Source organism: Euprymna scolopes, chromosome 23, assembly GCF_053919585.1.
Source record: "Euprymna scolopes isolate OS-2025 chromosome 23, ASM5391958v1, whole genome shotgun sequence".
Classification (NCBI taxonomy): domain Eukaryota; kingdom Metazoa; phylum Mollusca; class Cephalopoda; order Sepiida; family Sepiolidae; genus Euprymna; species Euprymna scolopes.
In genome coordinates, this window is record NC_136504.1 from 114,007,976 (window position 1) to 114,028,369 (window position 20,394).

At 30.6% G+C, this 20,394-nt stretch overlaps 1 protein-coding gene and 1 long non-coding RNA gene across 2 annotated transcripts in view; one reads left to right on the plus strand and one right to left on the minus strand.

Moving 5' to 3' along the window:
• The window catches only part of LOC145246134 (disintegrin and metalloproteinase domain-containing protein 12-like), a 483,466-nt gene that overhangs the window by 105,353 nt on the left and 357,719 nt on the right, over positions 1-20,394 (minus strand). The window lies entirely within an intron of this gene.
• On the plus strand, positions 5,928-12,371 carry LOC145246135 (uncharacterized). Its single transcript, XR_013863099.1, has 2 exons — positions 5,928-6,058; positions 12,022-12,371. It is a non-coding gene; the product is annotated as an uncharacterized LOC145246135 (long non-coding RNA).

A 20,394-nucleotide genomic window follows, 5' to 3' on the forward strand; every position in this document is an offset into this window, starting at 1 on the left:
TGTTTATTGATTATTGTATTAGCAATGTTTATTGATTATTGTATTAGCAATGTTTATTGATTATTGTATTAGCAATGTTTATTGATTATTGTATTAGCAATGTTTAATGATTATTGTATTAGCAATGTTTATTGATTATTGTATTAGCAATGCTTATTGATTATTGTATTAGCAATGTTTATTGATTATTATATTAGCAATGTTTATTGATTATTGTATTAGCAATGTTTATTGATTATTGTATTAGCAATGTTTATTGATTATTGTATTAGCAATGTTTATTGATTATTATATTAGCAATGTTTATTGATTATTATATGAGCAATGTTTATTGATTATTATATTAGCAATGCTTATTGATTATTGTATTAGCAATGCTTATTGATTATTATATGAGCAATGTTTATTGATTATTATATTAGCAATGTTTATTGATTACTGTATTAGCAATGTTTATTGATTATTGTATTAGCAATGCTTATTGATTATTATATGAGCAATGTTTATTGATTATTGTATTAGCAATGCTTATTGATTACTGTATTAGCAATGTTTATTGATTATTGTATTAGCAATGCTTATTGATTATTGTATTAGCAATGTTTATTGATTATTATATGAGCAATGTTTATTGATTATTATATTAGCAATGTTTATTGATTATTGTATTAGCAATGCTTATTGATTATTGTATTAGCAATGTTTATTGATTATTATATGAGCAATGTTTATTGATTATTATATTAGCAATGTTTATTGATTATTGTATTAGCAATGTTTATTGATTATTGTATTAGCAATGTTTATTGATTATTGTATTAGCAATGTTTATTGATTATTATATTAGCAATGCTTATTGATTATTGTATTAGCAATGCTTATTGATTATTGTATTAGCAATGTTTATTGATTATTGTATTAGCAATGTTTATTGATTATTATATTAGCAATGTTTATTGATTATTATATTAGTAATGTTTATTGATTATTATATTAGCAATGTTTATTGATTATTATATTAGCAATGTTTATTGATTATTATATTAGCAATGTTTATTGATTATTATATTAGCAATGTTTATTGATTATTATATTAGCAATGTTTATTGATTATTGTATTAGCAATGTTTATTGATTATTATATTAGCAATGTTTATTGATTATTGTATTAGCAATGTTTATTGATTATTATATTAGCAATGTTTATTGATTATTATATTAGCAATGTTTATTGATTATTATATTAGCAATGTTTATTGATTATTGTATTAGCAATGTTTATTGATTATTATATTAGCAATGTTTTTGATTATTGTATTAGCAATGTTTTTGATTATTGTATTAGCAATGTTTATTGATTATTATATTAGCAATGTTTATTGATTATTATATTAGCAATGTTTATTGATTATTATATTAGCAATGTTTATTGATTATTGTATTAGCAATGTTTATTGATTATTGTATTAGCAATGTTTATTGATTATTATATTAGCAATGTTTATTGATTATTATATTAGCAATGTTTATGGATTACTGTATTAGCAATGTTTATTGATTACTGTATTAGCAATGTTTATTGATTATTATATTAGCAATGTTTATTGATTATTATATTAGCAATGTTTATTGATTATTATATTAGCAATGTTTATTGATTACTGTATTAGCAATGTTTATTGATTACTGTATTAGCATTGTTTATTGATTATTGTATTAGCAATTTTTATTGATTATTATATTAGCAATGTTTATTGATTATTATATTAGCAATGTTTATTGATTATTGTATTAGCAATGTTTATTGATTATTATATGAGCAATGTTTATTGATTATTATATTAGCAATGTTTATTGATTATTGTATTAGCAATTTTTATTGATTATTATATTAGCAATGTTTATTGATTATTATATTAGCAATGTTTATTGATTATTATATTAGCAATGTTTATTGATTATTGTATTAGCAATGTTTATTGATTATTATATTAGCAATGTTTATTGATTATTATATTAGCAATGTTTATTGATTATTATATTAGCAATGTTTATTGATTATTGTATTAGCAATGTTTATTGATTATTATATTAGCAATGTTTATTGATTATTGTATTAGCAATGTTTATTGATTATTATATTAGCAATGTTTATTGATTATTATATTAGCAATGTTTATTGATTATTATATTAGCAATGTTTATTGATTACTGTATTAGCAATGTTTATTGATTACTGTATTAGCAATGTTTATTGATTACTGTATTAGCAATGTTTATTGATTACTGTATTAGCAATGTTTATTGATTACTGTATTAGCAATGTTTATTGATTATTATATTAGCAATGTTTATTGATTATTGTATTAGCAATGTTTATTGATTATTATATTAGCAATGTTTATTGATTATTATATTAGCAATGTTTATTGATTATTATATTAGCAATGTTTATTGATTATTATATTAGCAATGTTTATTGATTATTATATTAGCAATGTTTATTGATTACTGTATTAGCAATGTTTATTGATTACTGTATTAGCAATGTTTATTGATTATTATATTAGCAATGTTTATTGATTATTATATTAGCAATGTTTATTGATTATTATATTAGCAATGTTTATTGATTACTGTATTAGCAATGTTTATTGATTACTGTATTAGCAATGTTTATTGATTATTATATTAGCAATGTTTATTGATTATTATATTAGCAATGTTTATTGATTACTGTATTAGCAATGTTTATTGATTATTATATTAGCAATGTTTATTGATTATTATATTAGCAATGTTTATTGATTACTGTATTAGCAATGTTTATTGATTACTGTATTAGCATTGTTTATTGATTATTGTATTAGCAATTTTTATTGATTATTATATTAGCAATGTTTATTGATTATTATATTAGCAATGTTTATTGATTATTGTATTAGCAATGTTTATTGATTATTATATTAGCAATGTTTATTGATTATTATATTAGCAATGTTTATTGATTATTATATTAGCAATGTTTATTGATTATTATATTAGCAATGTTTATTGATTACTGTATTAGCAATGTTTATTGATTACTGTATTAGCAATGTTTATTGATTATTATATTAGCAATGTTTATTGATTATTGTATTAGCAATGTTTATTGATTACTGTATTAGCAATGTTTATTGATTACTGTATAAGCTATGGTTTGATTTATTAATTGATCCATTTGATTTATAATTGTTAGTGTTCCCATTTGATCAACAGAATTTTGTTGAATAAACTATTATCAATATTTATTTTCGCTTTAATTATCTATTAACACTATTACTAACATTATTATGAAAGGATGTATGAAGGAAGGGGACGTTAGTAGATATTCAAATATTCTGGGGGAGTGGTGCCGAAAAAGGTTTAAACAAATTCTGGTCCAATCTATTACCCGCATCTTTGGTTCCTGCTCGTTTAGTTCGATTCATCTTCCAATACAAGTAATACAAATGCTAAGAACTTTATTTGCCTTTTTATACTTTGAAATGACTACACCGCTTGTTAATAATGTTCACCAGCAACATACGTCTCGTTGGTTTCGGGACTAAGAGTGTACTGCCTATTCGCCTGTCATGCATCTTTGATTCCTGCTTGTTTAATTCGATTCCTCTTCCAGTAACTTCTGTCCAAGAATTGCAGGTTTGTGGAACTCTTTACGTGTCGATTGTTTCCCCTTACTTTTAACCTTGGGCTTTTCTAGGCTAAGATGAAACTGCATTTTCTGTCTTTGCAGTAATCATCTTTTGTTACTGTCAGCCTCGTTACAACAAGTGGCTTCATAATTTTATGAAAATAAACAAATATTTTACTCAAGTAAAATATTTGTTTTCATAAAATTGCGTTGTAATTTGGCTTTCAAGCACACTTGATGCGTATTTTATTTTATTCAAATTAAATTAACGCTTCTATAACCAAACTGACACCCCCCCCCCCCGACGACGTTAATCTTGCATCGCCAACGCACCATTCTGAACATTTCAAAATACAACCGCTGAGAGACAACGCGTGGATCTTTACTACTGATTTTTCTTTCTCCAACTTTACAACGTGGCAAGAAAGAAGAAGAAAAAAATTTTTTTTTAAATAGAATATTGAGGATGGAGTTTGATTCCGAAATATATTTAAATTATAAATTTCAAGCAAGTAAAATATTTGTTTATTTTCGTAATATTGAGCTTGTTGAAACATTGCTCATAAGTCTCCATCGACTGGTTGCAAATATTAGCATCAATTTACAATTCGTGCATAGCCATTTTGCCCATTTTCCAGAAAATGTAGGTGATGTTAGCGATGAGCTTAACATCATTGCCCTTAGATTAAATGAAAAATCCTTTATAGAAGAGGGGTGCAATCCGTTGGAAAAAAAATTGAAAAAAGACGAAAACAAACAAAATTCAGAGAGGGGTGTGTATTGTACAGTTCCACCTTTGTGTGTGTGTGTTAACAACCTTTAAAATATCAGGAAATAATTAAGTAATATTTAATGTTGAGATCTTTTAAGAGCAAATCTTAAAAAAAAAAAAAAAAATACATGAAAAGTCCCTTGCATACACGTTTGGAATTGTTTCTACGTATTTTAAAAATGTTTTGAACTTATGACTCCCCCACTCCGTTCTCTCTTTTTGCCCCTCCCGTTACCAAATTTGAAAAAAAAAAAAAAATGCGAACGATTACATGTCTCGTTTCTGCTACATGGCCAAGAAGTGGAAACTCATTTTACGTTAAGTTTATATAGGAAAGTGATCCCTCACTCTAAAATGCTACATTTTTATTTTTTTTTATATTATCTTTAAATGCTGTTGAAACGTATTAGGTAAAAAAAAAAAAAGCAAAGTAGATTTTAATTTCTTTTATAATTATAATTGTCAACTCAATGATTACCTGGTATGTCTATTAGATTTACTTCTATAATTATATTTCCTCTAATCTTATTTATTGAATTCAAATATACCCCCAACTCTTTATTATTTTTAATTGTGTACTTAATATATTAAAATTATATCTAATACATTTATTTAAAATCTTTCCAACCTCAAAAACTTGACACCCTGTTGTCAAAACTTCCAACCTCAAAAACTTGACACCCTGTTGTCAAAACTTCCAACTCAAAAACTTGACACCCTGTTGTCAAAACTTCCAACTCAAAAACTTGACACCCTGTTGTCAAAACTTCCAACTCAAAAACTTGACACCCTGTTGTCAAAACTTCCAACTCAAAAACTTGACACCCTGTTGTCAAAACTTCCAACTCAAAAACTTGACACCCTGTTGTCAAAACTTCCAACTCAAAAACTTGACACCCTGTTGTCAAAACTTCCAACTCAAAAACTTGACACCCTGTTGTCAAAACTTCCAACTCAAAAACTTGACACTGTTGTCAAAACTTCCAACTCAAAAAATTTGACACCCTGTTATCAAAACTTCCAACTCAAAAACTTGACACCCTGTTGTCAAAACTTCCAACTCAAAAACTTGACACCCTGTTGTCAAAACTTCCAACTGAAAAACTTGACACTGTAGTCAAAACTTCCAACTCAAAAAATTTGACACCCTGTTATCAAAATTTCCAACTGAAAAACTTGACACTGTAGTCAAAACTTCCAACTCAAAAAATTTGACACCCTGTTGTCAAAACTTCCAACTCAAAAACTTTACACTGTAGTCAAAACTTCCAACTCAAAAAATTTGACACCCTGACAAAATGGGCAGAAACAATTGTGTGCAAATAAAATATTTAAAAAAAAAAATAAACGAATTATACATTATTATGTTTCCTATTTTTTATTTCGGCTGATTGAATCAGAGGAAATTGAGAATTCCATTGTTAGGATGACTGGAACTCATGCATTCACGACTTGAAAGTTTCATCTCTCTGTTACAGATACTGACAATATGAAATTCTAGAAAAGCAACCCCTGTCATGAACGTACGCCAAAAGCAGAGATGTGTCATTAAATTTCGAGCAAGAGTGTATTGAGAAAGACGGTCTTGTCGAAGAATGTGCTGATGCAAGGTAAACAATTTGGGTTTACTAAATGATTCATGATGTTTTGTTTAACAGAATTTGGGATGCTTAAAAACCATTTTTACTTTGAGGAATTATAAGTTTTCATTAAAAAAAAAATGTTAAAAATGCGTTGGTGATTGAAGAGGAATTTAATAAAAATTCAAAGAAAGCTTTTTTTGTTGATATAATAAAGTCTCTAAACTTTGTGAAAAATGTTATGGTTTTTAATATGTGAAAATGAAGCAAAAAGTGTTTTACATTAAAAAAAAAAACAAGCAAATAATGTTAAAGACAGTATCATTTTTTATTTTTATGCTGAAAAAACTTAAAGAAATTTATATATATATATATATATACTAGCAGCCCACCTGGCGTTGCCTGGTCATACGATACATTTAAATATGACATTTTAATTGTTGCAGATTACGTATTTATTATTATAGAGACAATTCTCTATTGATTATTATATATATATATATATATATACTAGCAAAAGTACCCGTCGTTGACTGGGTTCAAAAACAGCCTACAGGAAATGGACTCTGATTTATTAAAGTATGATAGGTTATGAAAAGGAAGGGTTGTAATGAGATAGCTTCAAATATGGGGGTATCAAAACCAAAGCAAAATATGATGAAAGTAAAAATAAAATAGATAACCCCCGTAATTTATTATACTATACCTGTTCACACTGGAACACTTATCACAATATTCTGTGGATTTATATTAAAAAAACCTTGTTAAACTTTGTGACATATTTCCATTCTATGGAGGTCAGGTGCGAACGAACACCCCATAATTTTATTATACCGTATTTCTTCAAACTGAAACATAATTATCAAAGTATACTTACGCAGATAGATATGAAAAGTCTTTATTAAAGTTTGTGCCTATTCCCATTCTATGGAGGCCAGACGCGAACGCAGACCCAATAATTTTATTATACCATCCCTATTTAAGTTAAAACATACTTATCAAAGTATTATTATGTACATCTATATCAAAAGCACTTGTAAACGTTTTTTTTTATTTTAAGTTTTTTATTTCCATACTTTGTGGACCAGGCGCGAGCGCAGACCCCACAATTTTTATGAACCATCGTTCTGCAGGATCAAACATACCCATTCCTGTGTCTCGATACATCTATCATTATATGTAATCAGTTTTTTTAAAATAGTCAACCATATAGGAGCCTATTCGTGACCAGACACACACACACACACACACACACACACACACACACACACACACACACACACAGAGCTTTATATTATAGATATATATATGACTTCGTAGCCATCAGCTAGAATCGAAACCAAAACAAAAACATACAACTCTCCACTCTCATTCCTTAGCCTCTGAGCCATGTTCATATGTATGTGTTTATATTTAACAGTCATCCCTTTTTTAAAAGACTAGCCTGGGTGCCCGGCATTGCCCGGATGTTTGGAGGTGTGCAAAAAAAAAAAAAAAAAAAAAAAAAAAAAGCGGTAGTAAGCAGACAGGCTCAAACCCGTACTGTAAAGGAGGAAAAGAACATGAAAAAAAAAAAAAGTGACGGTTTTGCTCTTGCAGCCATCGCCAAACAGGAAGTGACACACGTTTAAATTAAGGTTAGTCAATCGAAAAGAGGAGATGACTTTCAAAAATATCAGCAAAAAAATTTCAAGCTAGTCAATCAAAAAGAATTTTAATGAGATGAATTACTAATTATATATAAAGACATAAGTAATTTAAATACGTAAAAATTAACTAAATATTAACAACGACCTTCAACCATTATGGCAACCAATTTCTGCTGGAAGTATTTTGATGTTAATCCCAAGAATAAGAATACAGCTGCTTGCAAGTTATGTCAAACCATCACAACAAAGGGTGGCAATTCAGCAAAAACTTTTACAATGACGAATATGTAAAAACCATCTTGGAAAGATTCGTTCAAAAGAAACAAAAGTTGCAGATAAGAAAAGGAAGCACAATGAATATTCAGGGACAGATATTCCAGGAACAAGTGGCAGCAATTATGAGCCTCCAGTAAAACACCAAACTACTATTAGACCTATTATTCCTAAGCGAAACTGGCATTAAACTATTTCCCTAGATAAGTTTGTAATTAAAGACTACTCTAACTTAACATCCAAATCTGACACCCAAGATCGCCATGGGCATGGAATATGTGCCTACATAAAAGATTGCTTTCCAGGTGGTAGGGACATCTCCAGAGAAGACCCTAACTTACCCTATATGTGCTTCCAGGTTGCACTTACTCATACCACTGTTTGCCCTCCACAACAGCAGAGTTACTATCTTTAAGAGCACATCTGAGAAAATTGACCACATCCTGTCTGCTCATCCTTTGGCTAAAATTCACGTCTGTGGAGATTTCAATGTTCACAATGTGGAATGGTTAACCCACTCAAGCAAGATGATGATGAGTGGAGGTTCTGTCACGATTTCTCCATTTTTCACTGACGATTAGTATGCAAGTCTCCCAGAACTTTTTCTCACAACTTGCTCTGAGCTATGTTCATCTTCCATTCTGTCTCCACTGGGATCTTCTGAGCGCTCGCTTGTATCAGTTAAGATAAAAATAAAATGTAATAAGTCCTCAGGCATACCTCTCCATCGTACAGTATATTAATACTCTATGACCGACTGGGATAGCTTCTGTACATTTAGATCAGATTTAGCTATGTTTAAAAAGAATGTGTCCTCCATAGTATCAGACCTGACAGAATGGTCAATTGTAGGTATAGACTGCTGCATACCCTCCCAAAAATTCCAGCAAAAACCTAACAACCAGCACTGGTTCTCTCCAGAATGTGCTGCTGCCGTTGCACACAGAAATCACTTTTTTCACCAGTATTGACAAATAACAAACCAGATCCTGAACAGAAGCGTGTACCCTATCCCAACTATCATCAATGGACCTGAGATAAGCAAACATGTCTCCATAGCTCAGGCATTAATGTCAAAGGAAAAGTAAATCATAAGCTAAATGGTTGAGTTTCGATTCTCTGTTGTGGCGCACAAGTTATTTGTTTTCTGTTAACTTTTTAATAATAATACTATGTCGAAAGTAAAGAGTTCTGATGGGGAACTATTGAATGTGCCAAAAATTATGGGGACACTAAAATAAAGTTTATTAACGTTTAAAAAACGATTAAAATAATGGCACAACGAGGGGGGGGGGAAGAAAAAATTCAAAGTTCCCCAAAGAGAAACAATGCGTTAGATGTTTCCTTCTGTCGGCACAAAGAAGGCTTCTGCACAGTAGTAGAGACAGACTCCAAAATCTTTAAATGGTTTCTGGAGTCCGCTCTATGTAGCACCTCGAACTATTCTATTTTCAAGGTGTTACATAAACCATTTAAAGATTTTGGAGTCTGTCTCTATTGTTGTGCGGAAACCTTCTTTGTGCCGGCAGAAAGAAACATCTAACGCATTGTTTCTCTTTGGGGAACTAAGCAAATTAAAATAGTAACATACATATATATATATATATATATGTATGTTACTATTTTAATTTGCTTAGTTATATATGTTTCTACCACCAGAATCGAATTAACAATCCGATAGTTTCATCAGACTTTGCAGATTTTTTGCTCTACAGTAGTATTGAACACTTTTTCAGATTTTTTACCATTTATTAATTATATATATATTACAAACTGTAAATATATACATATATCTCGTATATTACCAAGGAAAGAGCCTATCAAGCACCTGTAGACAGTGTGATAGTGTATGGAAGCGAAAACTGGTTAATCGAGTTGAGGACATGCGTTGTATGGAGAGAAATGATGAAATAATATGATGGATATGATTTGAGTTTTAAAGATAGACTTAATTCTGATGATCACAGAGGAAAATTTAATCTGAATAGCAGAGATGTCTGCAGAAGAGTAAACTGTGATGGTATGGTCACATAGAAACAATGTTCTTGGATTAATAGATGTAGAACAGTTACATCAGCATGCTCTGTTCATGGGAGAGGGCTAAAGAAAAATATGAGAAGAAATGATAAAAAATGAACATGAAGGAAAGATGGATAAATAAAAACGTGGCCAGAGATGGGTTGGTTTAGAAGTCAATTTCTTAAAGCTGCATGCAAAAATGAATATTAAGTTGAATATGATGAGATTTTACTACGTCGATTAAAACATTTAAAAATAAAAAAGATGACTGTCCGTTTACGGTTTCAAATGGGTTATTTTATTTTATATTTTAAAAAGGGTCATGTTAAGAGGAAACTGTAAAATTTTTATTATATATTTTTTTTAAATTTAAAAGAAATGTGCGAGTGAATTGACATTTGTTCTTTTATAATTTTTATTATATATTTTTTTAAATTTAAAAGAAATGTGCGAGTGAATTGACATTTGTTCTTTTATAATTTTTATTAAAAATTATTCAGAAAAAAAATGTGTTGTGTGTTGAATTTTCATTGAAAAATCTAAATTTAAATTCAAAAGTATTCTAAATTCTTTAAAAATTATAAAGATTATTTTTTTAGAATTGAATAGCCACTTATTATAAATCTCTTATGAGATTAGATGTGGATGGATCAACATTTGTTTACATAAGTTTTTTTCCTACGTTTTTTAATTACATGAAATACATGCTAAATAAGAACTTAAGTCAGTCAGGCATACTTCCATATGACAACGTAAGGATGCCTTATTTCTTCATATTTTATTAGTATTTCCATGGAAATAACAATCATAAAAAACTTCTTTTTTTTTTAATTTAAAAAAAAGGAGTTGGAATCAGAAATTTTACTTCTAGGAATCTTATACTTTCTAACTCTGCAATAAAAGCAATTATTATTTAATTTAGCTTGAATTTGCAGTTTTTGAAAAAAATTACAAGTGCAGCCTTTCTTTATGGCGGCACTGTATATATGCACGTTTTATATATATATATATATATATATATATATATATATATATATATATATATGTAAATATGTCTGTATATGAACATAAATAGAATTAAGAATTTATATAATCAATTCTTATTAATGCTGCAATATTTTAAGTTATAAATTTATTATATTTTTTACTAGAATATCTTGTCTTTTTCTTTTCCAGTTTTAACAACTAATCCTTTTATTTTTCTATGTTTAAATCTTTGCCACATTACATTTCATGCTCAAATTTTTCTATGTAATCCATGATTTTTTTTCAGGCTTTGCTTTAAAATAAATTTTTCTCTCTTAGTTTCACTTGTTACCTGTGAATTATTATTGACAGTACAGTTGAGCGGCAGATCGAGACAGCGGTGAATTATTGGCAACAGTTTTTTTTTTATATCCTGGTACGTTATCATCTCAGCCAATTTGAGGTAGTATAACAGATTTGGTTGCTATGGTAACCAATAGCCAAACAAAAAAAAACATGTCTCTCCATTCCTTACAGATTCTGAAAATTTTTTTAACACAGTAATTTATTATAACTTGTTTTACTGAACAGAAATTAAAAAAAAAAAAATTTTTTTTTCAAAATATAGCTGAGAAGGCGATTTATAAACTGTAAAAATTGTTTGAAATTTGTTCGCAAAATGAGTGAGCAGTGAAGCTTTAAAGCAGTTCAAAATGAGTAAAACTAACACTTAACCACATATTCAAACACTACGGTATTTGAATGATATATATATATATATATATATATATATATATATATTACATTTTTATTTATACAAATTTTTTAATTTATGAAGCTCAATGTAACTACAGAGTATATAACAAATAAATGACAAAAGTCTGTCAATCGCTTTATTGTAGATTAATAAAATATCAGTATTTCCCTAAATATACGTCACAAAAAAAATGAAAATTGTACCATCAAAGGGTTGCTTTGAGTTTAGTTATTTCCCGATATTTTATTCAAATTCATTCGATATATTCACGAAGTTATGGCATTTTATTTATTATCAAAAAAATTTTATTGTCCATCGTTTTATTGCAGATCTCTTCCGATGCCAAAAAATCAGGCGAATAAAGGTTATTGAAAAGCAAAGGATAGTTGCTGGACTCACAGAAGGATTGTCCATCAAAAATTTAGCCACGGAGCTGGAATGGGATCCAAAAACCTTGGCTGCATTCTTGAACAACCCGAACATCAAATCCAGAAAAATAAGGGCATCAGGAGAAACCTTTCAGATCGTGATATTCGGAAAATTCGTAGGGAAGTCAACCGAAATATAAGCAGCACCAGTGCTTTCATTTTTGCAAAAGCTGGAATCGCTCCAAAATCCAGACATGCCTAGTACAATGTTGAATGAGATTGCAAGGAACATCAAACCTCTTCCAATGCCTCCATTGAGCAAACAACATAGGGAAAAACGAATGGCTTGGACACAGAATTACATGAAAATGGATTTCCAACAGGTCCTATTGAGGGATGAGGCCCATGCTACTCTTGATGGTCTGGATAGATGGACCCAGAGTTCATCGCCAACAAGGAGATGGAGGCATTATGTTTTGGCTGGGAATCATTGGGGATAAGTTGGTTGGATCATTCCAAGCATGAGACGCTGTAAAGTTTACCAGCAATGCGTACACGCCCTTTTTGGATAATCATTTGTCAACATGGCTAGATGATCTACCATTGGCACGTCACTTTCAGATGATTTTTATACATGACATTGTTAAAAACCCACTGAATATATGTCAGCTTATGTCAAGGTAAAATATATTGAACGAGTTTTTAACCATATTTTGTCTAGTTTTTTATTTATAACTCCTTTTTCCAAACTTACCTTGTCAAAGAGAGAATCGGCCGTCATTTAAATTTTCCAATACATCGGTAAAGACTGTATGTTTTTGGAGCTGAATAGACATGTTACATTAAATAAAAACACTAAAAACGTATCCAGTTAGGTAGAAAAGTAACTTATCTTGCCTTTGATAACATTTATTTGTTATATATTTGTTTTTTGACAACTTTTTCGAATCTATGTGTATAATACAAACCCTAATTTTCATTTTGTTATGGCGTATATTTAGTGAAATATTGACATTTTACTAATCTGTAATAAAGTGATTGATGCAGTATATATTCCTTCCAAATTCCAAGATGTTGATCATCTTACCGTTTATTTCCTTAAGTGCGTTGACATGCACAATTCTTGACAGCACTTGTTTTGTAGCACAAAATCTTCCATGAAATTATTTTGTCAATTCTTGAATTTATTTTGCCCTTAACTCATTTTATATATATATATATATATATATATATATATATATATATATATATATATATATATAGTGTTCGGGCTATCCTTCAAGTCCACATCAGAACATGACTCGCTTAGGAGGACAGTCTGTAAGGATAGGTGTGATAAACTGCATGTTGACACCACAAGGACACCAAGCGTCCTGTACAGAACCCACTTTTGCAGGTTGTCCCATGTTTTAGCAACCTTTGCTTGAGCTCGGTTGAGAGTTAGTTACCCACTCTTTCCAGGGGAGTTTGGCTCGGCAATGTTCTAACCAAAAGGAAGTTATTCCGATTTTTTTTTTTTTTTAATGAAAGAAGTTAATTCCCTTATGCCGACTCATTCCTCAAAGAATCTATAAAAATGAATTATCTTTGTGTGTCCAGAGAGGAAAATGGGCTAGGCCGAGGAGAAATAGGAATGTGGGGAGAAGGACAGGGGAGGATCGAGAGAAAGATAGAGAAACAGGTAGACAGAGTTTTAATAAAAAATATTCCAGTTTTGTGCTGGGCAACGCCGAGTAGCTATGCTACTAAAGAAGAAAAGAGAGAGGGAAGGAAATAAGAGGAGAAGAAGAAAATAAAAAACCACTGGAAAGAAAAAAAAAAGAGAAAGGAGGAAAAAAAAAGTGAGAAAACGAGAAATTGACAAAATAGAAAGATTCGTTCTAATACTTCATAATATTTTTTTTTTTCTTTTCCTTGGTCCGTGACGAAGAAATGCTTCTAGAGTGAGACAATTTAAATTTTGTCCCAGTCCAGAGCCTCTCCATTGGGGATGGGGGTAGTGGGAGTTCTCCACATTATAAAACCGACTTGTGTCTAAATCTTCCATAATGGAGATGTAAGATTTTATAAAATATATAGAAAAAATAAAAAAGGACAAAAACACAAAAAAAATAGAAAAAGAAAAAAAAAAAAGAAAAAAGGACAAAAAGAAAAAAAAGAAAAAGGACAAAAACACAAAAAAAATAGAAAAAGAAAAAAAAAAGAAAAAGGACAAAAATAAAAAAATAGAAAAAGAAAAGGAAGAAAAAAAAAGGACAAAAACAAAAAAAAAAAAGAAAAAGAAAAAAAAATCATGTTCCATTTAAGACTAGTTGATCACTTAAACCACCCACCGTGTGTTTTTGTAATCTTTTGACCCAGGACAATCTGTTTCCTGCAACGAGTACTTATTTTCCTAATGCCACAGTGATTTGAGTTGAAGTGGGGTCTGCATGCCAGCCGAGTAGAGCAAGAGTTAACCCATAGGGAAGTGGTTGGGGGAGAAAGTAAAGGGCAACGATGAAGAATAATCTAACCCTTAGTGTCTGCGATTGAAATCAGAAATGGAGTTCCAAGCATAAAATAAAAAAGTAAAATATTAAAAAAAAAAAAAAAAAAAGCAGAACAGCTGGTTCAGCCCTCCACACCCACAGAAATCGAAATCCCAGACAGACGTCTTGGAGACAATTTCCTCTGTTATCAAAAGAGATACCATTCTTTGGGGCTATGATAACAATCAGGACATCAGAAAGACATACAGCCAACGTAGTGAGTAGAGTCGCCATCCACCCCACACCCCACTCTGACTGATCCCAGAAACCATGTTTAACATTCCAGTTTCAATGACAAAATAAGGATAGGCCTATTAAGGCAAGTCTATGAAATACCATGACACCAACAGGAATTCTAATAGAATAACAATTAATTTGCATATTGATTTTCAAAAAGCATGTTTATTAATTAACTATTATTTGTTGCTTTTAATTGAATAATTACTTTGAGTTTTTTCATACAAGGTGGGACAGAGCAACTTGCTTTTTTTTTTGTTTTAATTGATATTCCAAATAAGCAAGTTGCTCTCCCCCACCCTGTGCAATAGTTTTTATAATTTGGATTATTCAAACAACTGTTCTCATTTTGAGTGTTATTTTCACAACGTTTCGGTTGATGTAACCTCCGACTTTCTTCGTGTGTATCTTGTCGAACTCGGAAATCTTTTGGTCAAACTTAGTAATCCGCACAGAATTTAAAACAGAACCTTTCATTTAATCTAGGGTAGCATTTTTTGGACTCTATCTAAGAAGGAGAGACTAGTGGTAGATGCACCAGCTAGGGTATGGCAACAATACTCCACGCATGGGCGAATGGTGACCTTGTAGAGGTACAGGTTACTCTTAGGTGTGAGTAGTTTTCTGGCACAATAGAGAGAGCCCACCTTCGTTGCAGCAGCCTTTGCAATGCCATCAATATATTTCTCCAGTTCATATTACCTGTAGATGGTATAAGTGGTAGAGTTTGAAGAAAGAATTCTCAGGTAGGGAGTTGTCATGGATATCGGTGGTTGGAGGGTTTTTTTGTAATTGTTAAAGGAGAGTTATTACATGAGTACAAGATCAGCGAATGTTCAGAGTCTTGTGTTTTTTTAGACACAATGAACATAATGAAAACGTACACTTATTCAATCCTGGGTAATGCCAGGTCTTGCTGCTTGTTTTCTCATAAAATAACCCGTCCCAAAAATTCTTGTACCTTTTTTTATTTCTCCAGACAACAATAGTTTATTGGCAACAACAGGAACCAAATCTCTTGTTAATTGTGATAAGTTGATATTGCTTGATTAAATGATAATTTGTAATTTTAAACCCCGAGAAGAAATAAAAGAAACAAAGAAATAAAGACTGAGTTGTATGGATAATATCTGACTTTGAATGGATACCATTTACAATAGGTCAATCGCAGGACAAATAAGCTGTGACCTCCTTAGAGGATTTCAGTATTAAAGAGAAATTTTTTATCGGCCCTAAATGTTCTTTTTAATAAAACTAGTTATTCATGTTCTTTTTAATAAAACTAGTTATTCATGTTCTTTTTAATAAAACTAGTTATTCATGTTCTTTTTAATAAAACTAGTTATTCATGTTCTTTTTAATAAAACTAGTTATTCATGTTCTTTTTAATAAAACTAGTTATTCATGTTCTTTTTAATAAAACTAGTTATTCATGAATATAACTGAACATTTTTAATTGAATTCTGGCTGATATAATGAAGATTTTGTGTCTGTACGTGTGTAATGCCTCAGGCGCATCCTGAAAATGGCAGTCACTGACACCTGATATCAACATTCTCAAACTGAGTATTTGAGCATCAAAGGAATGGTGATAAGGAATCAGTTGGTCATGTTGTTAGGATGGAGAATGTGAGGTTGGCCAAGCAGTTGTTTTATGGCGAGTTTAAGACTGGGGAACATCCTCAGCATGGTCCAAAAAGGCACTTTAAGAATTGCATAAAAGACAAACTTAAATCATTCAAGATTCTTGTTCAGAACTGGGGAACTCTAGTGAAATGTCAGCCCAAATGGAAGAAGGCTAGTAAAAAGTGGATCTGAAGATTTTGAATCGGAAAGAATCGATCATACTGAGCTGAAGAGAACCCTGAGGAAAGGCAATGTGTCAGTTTTACCTTATGCGTTGAACAGTTGGAAATGTGAGGCTTGTGATCGGATGCTCCTCTCGAAAGCTGCTTACATTAACCACAAAAAAAACACATGCTTTGGACGGAGAGAGAGAGCAGAAAAGTGGAAGCAGAAGTGAAACAAGTTTCAAGACTCAACCTTGACTTGCACAATCAACCGTTGGCCTGAAAAGCCAGCTTCGAGCCCATGGACGTGGTTTGGATGTCATTGACGATTCACCCAGCAACTGCAGTGAGGGTGGGTCATGAATATTGAGATGGTTAACGGCTGTCAAGACAAAGCAATTACCATGTGTGCAAACAAATCCCCAAAAAAGTATTTTAAAGAACATTTCAATAAATACGTTCATTATATTTTAACTTCTATCCTAGGGTGACTGTTGGCCACTCAAAAGTTTAAAGAAATATATAAATACAATTTGAACTGCACAATATGTATGTAAATATATTAAACAACGTTATTTGATGTCTCCTTTAAATAATCTGAATTTGGTTTGGTTGTTTTGTTTTACAATATATCAATCCTTTTTGGATTATTTAATCTCATTTTGGATAAAGTTTTATGGTTCCAGTTGTTTATTATATCTTCAAATATTTATTCATGGTGTTTAGTTTGGTTGTTTTGTAGAGGAGAATCATGATTAAGTTTTTCAAAAATAGGAAAGGAAAAACAATAACATCAATATTAGGTTCGGAAACCGGCATCTTCAACCAGCCTGATCTAATAACACCAAGTTAAATAATCTGAGTGTAAGTTATATATATGAATCTATTCAAATGCCATGGACATTGAAGCCTGGGGGCCATCATGCCACAAGATGGATATCCAGCATGCTGCTGGCCTAAGAGTCGGAAAGGTGGATCATTTACCTTTTCATTAGTAATAACTTCAGATGGTCTTTTGTTAAGCAACGTTGATCCTGGCCAGTACTAAATGGGTGACCAGGTTGATGTATGTGCTCTCCGCTTATCTTGGCATTGTTTCCAGTCGTCCTGGACTCCTCCTTGCCACTGGACTCAAACAGTGCCAATTCAGGAGAGTTGTGGTTTGGGATTGCGCAATCTTTGCCTCACAATTACGCACACAGCCGCCCATACAAATGTATCCATTTTTTTTTCCGAGATAGAACAGAGGCATCAAGTAACAATAATAATAACAATAGCTATATATAATACCTATATATAAAAGTGACCTTATCTCTGTGTGTGCAGAACAGCCTATACCAAACTACTCTGTCAATTTTTAATCTACAGACTTGAAACTTTATATATATACATATAGTTCCTGATTTCAAAAAAAGAAAAACTAAAAGATTTATCTGCCTTACTTTTAATGCTAGGTTTATTTTTGGTGTCTTTTCAATTCAATAGAAATCCTCCTAAATTTGCTGATGAGGAGACCGTGCTTACCAAAAAAACTATGTATAATTGTTCTACGTGACTTCATGTATACCACAAATAAAAAGCACGGATTTCCGAAACGATCGTACAGATAATTGACTTTGTTGTTGTTCCTTCTTATGAAACTGATTTTTAATTTAATTAAAATTTGATTTTTAAATTTAAAAATTTTTTTTTTAATTTTTAAATTATAAATCACATTACTTAATATATATACATATATATATATATATATTAGTGCAATATAAGAATTCTCCGAGTTTCAAATATCAAGTTTTCTCAATTAATTCTTTATTACTTTTCAAAAGGTATTAATTTCAATATTGTTTTGTGTTGCGACTAACAATTCTGCAAAATTATGTTATTGATGCATATTTAGTCACGCACTCATCAGCTGTTTACCTTAAAAAATCTTATAAAAGCACTATTTTGGACAACTACATGGGCATTCCATTGAGCTTGATTTTTTTTCAAAATTTACATAAAAAAATATTTTTCATTATAAAAAATCTATTCATTAAAAAGATTTTTTTAATTCATCACGATTGATATATACAAACCTAGTACATGTCAAGTAAATGATTAATATATATATATATATATATATATATATATATATAAAATGAAAATTACAATTGAACTTACCAAAATGATCCAAGATGGTAAAATTAAAGTAAATTATAAATATTAAAAAATTAATATTTATAAAATTATCTCAGCCAGATATAAAAGCTCGATAATACCAAATAGGAAATAGAGCTTATAATATATTTCATTAACTGTTTGCTCATATATATATATATATATATATATATATATATATATATATATATACACACACGTTCACTGCTAACAAGGCATATCACCACTTGGACATAAGGGCTATTAATTGGGACCATGCTTAAGAAAGATAAACAAGATGTTGGTTTACATTACATTTAAACTTCTGCATATCAGTACAGTTAGGGAAAAAGCTTTTAGAGTAGAAAACTTCCTGGCATTTAGGAGCCTCAACATTGAATGCGTGTGATTTTGTTGCTAAACAGGTTTGTTGGAGATATATACGTCAAGGGGACACAAGTGAAAGGAGTTCATCAGAGCACATTCCATTCAAATATTTGTAAAACAAACAGAGGTGCAACATTGTGGCGATGGGACAGGGGTTGAAGCTTAGTTGACAAAGTGGGACTTATTAGATTGAAGACTATATATTGGGTACAATATAATAATCAATAAAGAATTGGCTTTGTAATAATGAATATTAGTGTTGGGGCGATTAATTGGAATCAGAAATCGAAAAAATTGAAAATTTTCAGGGTATCAGAATCAGTATCAGATCATAAAAATTTGTGCCTATTTTCTGATGCCAAAAACGATTCTTTTTCACTGTTCTGATTTGTTTGTGTTTGGTTAAAACATAATTTTTCATCGCTCATATTAATAATGAAATGATAAATATTTAAAGATTTTAAACTACGAATAAAAGTAAAAACTAAAAATCATCTCCATATTTAGGAAATTATATCTACATTTTTCATGGCTTTTACAATAAATCACCTTCAGGTAACTCTATATTTAGAAATTTAAAAAAATCGGAATCGGTAATTGTATCGAAATTGGAAAATATATTGGAAAAAGGCTATTTTTTTCGGGGCGAGGGGATTGTCTATTCTTTACATTTTTTATATAATCTTCTACGGTTTACGAAGGGAAGTTGTGTCTACATTTATTTTGATTGACTTTTATAAAATTACCACTATTCCGCCCTCTTGCGTGTTTATGCGGCTTTTTCGTATAAAAGTGAAACTAATACCGGAGCTAAGGCAGCCACTTTGGCCTTCATGGCCCGGACGTCCAGTAGGCAATTAGTTTTGATCATTGTGGGGGAAACCCCTCATATCAGACAATTGTTATTCATTTGGACACTCCCTTTTAGTGGGTAGCCGGTTTTCCACAACATTGTGGGGAAAGAAATACGGCGGGCGGAAAGCTGTAAGCGTTACTGGCTGACAGCGTTAACTCATTCACTTAACTTTCACTTTCTGCAAGTCAACTTTTTAATCACTAAATTTGAACTGTTTTCACTTCCTCTCCTGTCTTAGCGTAGCGATAAAATCTCACGTTTTCTGTCACTTTCTTTTCCCTCTTCACATCGTGTCACAGGTTCCAGCCTGCCCTACAACTACCACTTTTTTTTTTTCTTTTTAAATTATTTTCTTCCACACACACATACAAATACCCGGGCAACGCTGGACACCCCT